Here is a 5968-nt window from a genome sequence, read left to right on the forward strand (position 1 = left end):
AAGGTATGCGCAAGCCTGTGTGATATTCATAGGCATCCTGAGGCTGGAGAGAGATAGGAAAACCTACAGTTCTGCCTCCATTCTTGTTGACAGCCCCTGTGATGACCATGTGACATGGCAAGAGGTGCTCTCGCTATGGCTGTGCGGAAGGAACCCAACGCCTTGGATGTATCTGGCTACTGCTGCTCCCCGCTGTGCAAAGTAAGTACCTGCCTCACACCTCTTCCCAACTGAAGGGAGGTGGGCGTCATTGACACGGTGGTGGAGAAAGCTTGTTGTCATGTGCGTTTTAACCTGGCCTGGAGCAGAGCTCTCTTGCACTGGGTGTGCTGAAAGAGGACTGTGACTCTGAAGTCTCTATAATTAATGTCTGTGCTACTGTGGGTTTGGAACCAACAATGCAAAGTGATTTTCACTAGCATGAAGTGGTGGATTGAAGAGAAATGTATACGTTTGCTCTTGGACTGGGCTGAGAGGAAGTAGTGCCTTGTTTGGAATCAGTTATTGCTGGACAAACAAAAGAGGGGCGGATCTCACCCTCCTTTCTGTACAGTACAAGCTCTTCATTAGGGTTTTAATGCTGATGGAGAGAAGATGCACATAAAAGCCTTCTTGGGACAGTGCTGTTTCTTTAAACATTCTGTTAACATTAGAGATTAAGTAGCGTATCAGAAACATGCATTTGTGCTCGCTTCAAATTGCTGCTGTGAAGGGATCCTTTACAAAATGAAACACATACTTCACCTCCTGGTCAGGAAAAACCATTAATTGACTTCAGGTTCATCTCTATAGGAACACAGCCCTTTTATTGCCCTGCAAAGTGAGTTTGCAGAAATGCTTCTGTGTGTATATGTGTGCACACCCATGGTCTGCAATGATGACTTACACTAGAAAAAGCAGTTCCTCAGTGCAACAATTTTCACCTCGATGGATTCACCACAGTCCCCAGGTTGAGTCAGAAAATCAGGGCAGGTATTGCTTCCCTTTGGGTACATTTCCTTCTTTCTCCTCTTTGGCATGGGGGAGAGAGAAGTTGTACACAACATAGGAAAGAAGAAAGATGAGTTTGGATTATACCTCCACTTCATTTTTAGTATGTAAGGAAAGAGCAAATTGAGCAGACTTGCATGCGAAGTGCTCAGGGGTGTGAGCAGTCCGGCTCTATGTTGGGAAATTATCATAGGTTGGAAAATCTGTAGGTGTAATTTATCGTAACTAGCGTTAATACACAACTCAGCACCTTGTATGGACAGGAGCATTGTGTTCTACATTGGCTGGTTAATTGCTTAGACCACATGCTTCCTTGGCTGTGTGATGGCAGCACAGCTGCTGGGGGTGTGGATGGACACCGGCTAATGCCTGCACCTCCCAGAGCTGCCGCTGAGCTGCACACGCAACCGTACTTCTCTGGGGCATGATGCCTGCAATCATCCTTGATGCACATCACAGCACTGATTTCACTGTCTCCTGTGAGGAAGGGAAAACCTCTGGGGTAGTGGTTCCCTGGTTTATCCATCAGCCTCACAGGAAGAAGGGCCTTTTCCTGCAGTGGGTCCCCTCACTGCTCTGGGGGTGCCTGGGGCACAAGGGGACGGTGCTGCCCTCCTGTGTGTGCTCTGTGTTGGAGCTGGTGATACACTGCTGCAGGAAGGGCGTCTGTCCTGAAGCAGTATTTGGTGTTTGTAAACATTATAAAACACCAGAGAACTGGAGATTTAGATGATTGATGTTCGTATGAACATGGGGTGACAATGCACCTGAGTTTGAGCTTTGAGTTTAGAGATGATGCTTAGTTGTAGGTAAATTCCTGCCCGCCTGCAGCCAGCAGGGGATGCTGGGGCACCAAGGTGCTGCTGGAGCACCAAGGTGCTGCTGGGCCACCTGCCCACCTCCGGTGACGTGTTCGCTGTTGAAACATGACACAAGTGAATACTAAAATGCTTAAAATTATTAGAATCTTTGTCATACAGCTGCAAAGAAATCCCTGCTGTGCAGCACAGGCTCTAGACATGAAGTGGTGTGACATTGTGACTCTGGGGAGCTGTGGGTCCCATCCCTGGAGATGCTCAGTGCCATGGATGGGGATCTGGGCAGCCAGAGCTGCTGGGGAGCAGCCAGCCCACGGCAGGGGTTGGGGCTGGGTGGGCTTTGAGGTCCCTTCCAACCCGAACCATTCTGGGATTTGTCACCTGATGTCCTTCTGTCATGGGTGATGGTGGCTGTCTGCTCTCACCTCTCCTGCCCAAGCAGGGTCTGCTGGTCCCTCTTGGCTCAGAGCCATGCCTATGTTTTGGTGCAGGTGGAACCTGTGGCTCTTTCTTGGCTGGAGTGGTTGGCTCGGTGAGGCCTGCTGAGCCTGTTCTGGCCCTTCCTTAAGGTACTGGCTCCATGCTTCCCAGGGAAGCTCTCAAATCTGGGAAACACACTGTACCTGGAGCATAAAAATGTGACACTGTAAAACCCACTTTTGAAGAGTGTTCTGCTATGTCTACGTGTGGCATGGCCTTTTCTGTGCATGGAATGAGCTCCCCCCGAGGCACTCTAGCTAACTGTGTTAGTAGGGAAAAAAAGCAAGGTAAAACACCATGATTAGTGGTGGCAGTGCCTGCTTGCTGTGCCTCCTGGCAAGGTCAAGTTAGACCATGGATTTAACCTCACTCAGCTGAGTTCCTTATCGAATCGATATCTGGTTTTGTTTGTTGCTTCTGCACCGGGTCCAGCAAAATGCACAGTGAGTTCTTTTGTGCGTGTAGCGTCCTATTGAGGAATGGGAATTTGGAAGGCTATTACAAAACCCTCGTTAGTCAGCCAGGCTGCTGTGAACTGGAAATGAGTGCTTCTTAGTGATGGTGCTTTCTTTCACATTGCTGTAAATATTATGAAGGAGAAATGCCTTGTAGGTAAATGTGCGTTGATCAGGAACCTACAACAAGCAAACAACAGACAACTCTACAAACACAGCTACGACTTGATTGTTTTCATGACAAGAGAAAGAAGTATTTAGCTACTGAGTGCATCAAAACTATGCAATGGGTGTGACCGATAACAAAATCCCCCCTATCCTGGAGGATTTAAATCTGAACATGGACTAACACAGAACAGTAAGTATTTAATGAAGAAATAGGTAAGGAAGGAAAAACAAGCAGAGAGCTGCCCAGGAGAGCTGGTGCACCGAATGACTTCAGACAGCACAGCTAAACCTGGGCAATGAGATTAGAGCACAGGCGAAATAGCTGCAAGTCATCAGGTGTCATGCTGGCCTCCGGTCATTTGTCTCACAGCATGCCGGGCTGCAAAAATAGCCTGCGGGATGCCTGGCGGCACCTATTAGGTGCTGCTAATTAATTGGCTGCTGAATGGATCTCTTGCAGTAAAGCAGAAGGAGAGTGCAGGGCTGCATGGTGAGGAGGTGCAGGAGGCTGGTGGGGGCCCTGGCACACAGAGCTGCTGCAGGTGCTGCATGGATCCTGTGGGGTACCCAGCAGCTGCACCTGCATGCTGGACTGTGAAGAGGGCTGCTGTGCATGTGGGCACGCTGAGCTGCCTTTCTAGCTGGCAGGTGGGAGGAAAGCTCCTTCATCCAGCAGTGCTTCCAGCGTGAAAACTGGTCAGGCGCTGCAAGGAACAGTGTGGAGATACCGAATGTTCAAACAACGCGGTCGCTTTGCTTCTGATGGGCTTTAATTTTTCTGTAACGGCTTCTGGAGTGCAGAGTTCTTGCTGAGCACCATGCTCAACAACTGAAGGCAAACCAAAGCCACCTGCTGCTTAAACACATACTTTTGGAGTTTGTAGTATGTATTGGTTTTATTGTCACTGTGCAGAACTCAGAGGTCTTCAGAGTAGCAATGTTCTGAATTTATTTATTGCTTACAGTAAACATGAAGCAGCTGCACTTGGCAAGTGTTGAAATATGTTCCAGTACAAATGGTCAGCAGAGACAAAAGACATCCTAAAGATTTGTGAAAGTTGTAACTTCGATTCACTTCTGAGTCACAATTCTGGCAGGTGAAGAAATCAAACTTCTCTTGGTCATTCAGACCATTGTTACTCACAACCAGTTTGGGTACTGTGGGCTGCTTGTTGTGAGCTGGCTGGCTTAAGTTCCTTGCGAGCCCAGAGGGGACAGTTCCAAGCCCTTTCATTTCCAACCCCATCAAATGAAACTTCTCAACTTAATGAGTTGAGAAAAACTTGCACTTGCCCATGTGCTTTAACCGAACAGGCAGGCATTCCTGTGTACCATGTAGTTAGGTGGTGGCCATGTGATGACAGAGAGGGCTCTTACACTTCATGCAGCAGCAGCACAGCTAGCACAAAGCCTGCAGAGTTGGGCTGCATTCTCACAGTACCAAGAGGCAGAGGGAAGTGCCTACATGCAGGAAGCGACTTCTTGCTTTCAAACCTTGCTTGGGCTGCTGCAGGGCTGGTTTGAGTGAGGACACCACTGGCAGCAGGGGCCAAGGTGGGGGAATCTTGGTGTCCTAGTTATCCTCAGAGCCTCAGGCGTTGTGCTCCTATTTGGAAAGGGGTTGGTGCTGTATTTCCAGTTTGAGCCATGCAAGTCGGCACAGGGGCTTCAGCCTTTTCTGAAACACCTTACTTTGGCTGGCATGTTTAATAGAGACAGTTTTGGACTGCAGCACACATGGGAAAGGGCTGCTAATCCAGCTTGGTCTCTTCTTTCTGGCAAAGGAGATGCTAAGGAGGGTCCAGTTACCTTCCTATGTATTTATAGCCAGTGAACAACAGGAGTTTGGAGTGTGAGCTGAGGTGAAAGGCAAAGGTTAGGAGATGACAGATGGACTGAAAGCAGGAGCAAGCCCGGGCTGGGAATTAAGGTACTTTCTAACCAGCAGCAGAGGAGAGGCCCAGCAGAGAGCTGCACCCAAATGAGAATTCTGTTGGCTGGTGAGAGGGGCTGGGGGGGTATCACTGGGCATAGCTGGAAGCTGCTGCCCTGCTCCAGGCTGCTGTGTCTTCAGGCACCCACAGCCCGTGCCTGGAGCACTGTGTGTTCACTTGTTGGCTCTCCAAAACCGAGCATACAGAGCAGTGGAACACTTGATGAGCTGAAGCCAACGTGCTGAGGTGGAGGAAATCCTGCCTGCCCTGCTGCAGAGACCGTGGCAGTCCAAAGGAGGATGGCTGCCAAAGAACTTGTGGCATTCACCAGTGTGGCCATTTAATTGAAGCAGCACTGAAAAGGAAGCCGGAAACTCGAGAACCAGGTTTTTTATCACTTGGACTTCGGCAGACAATGCCTATGCAAATCATGCTTTCAAGCATCAGTGCAGTATGCATGGCTGTGCATTCCTGGACGAGGTGTGGGTGCAACACGTGTCACCTCGGCATCTGCCTTCATCCTTCTGCTCCCAGGGGGAAGCTTCATCCTTGCTTACGTGGACTTGGGCTTTTCGGTGACTGGCACACTTTTTGGGGTGATGATGGAGAACGCAACGACAGAGGAGTGGCAGCAAGTTTTGGGAGAGGGGTTCCCATCCTGTCCAGCAGCGTTGGTGTGGGGATGGCACTGGTGAAGGAAGGACAGACATCAGGTCCAGGGGTCAGGGCTGCGTCCTGCTCGCTCGGTGCCATCAGACATCGGGAGGGGATGTTCGGAGCTGCCCCAGCATCGTGTGGCGGGGGCGGTTCTCACCGCGTTTGTGCTGTTTTCTCAAATGCTTCTGAATGGAGAGGCTGTAGCGCAGAATTTCCGAAGTTTTTGTTTGTTTGCATTTTGCTTTTCCTGTTCCACAGTAATGCAAGCCCCAGCAGCCTGCATTGTCCTTCCCATTGCTGGAAAAGACCATTTCTGTAGCGCTCTTCCTCTCCTCGCTCGCGCTGCCTCCTTCCCCCCGCAGGGCCGAGGGCTCCGTGCCGCACGAGCTCCGGGAGCGGGCGGGGCCGGGGCGGCAGCGGAGGAGGAGGAGGAGGAGGAGTGGAGGAAGGGGAGGCGCCGCGGCCA

This window comes from Lagopus leucura, unplaced genomic scaffold, assembly GCF_019238085.1.
Source record: "Lagopus leucura isolate 7727_CA_CO unplaced genomic scaffold, USGS_WTPT01 Super-Scaffold_739, whole genome shotgun sequence".
NCBI classification, from domain to species: Eukaryota; Metazoa; Chordata; class Aves; order Galliformes; family Phasianidae; genus Lagopus; species Lagopus leucura.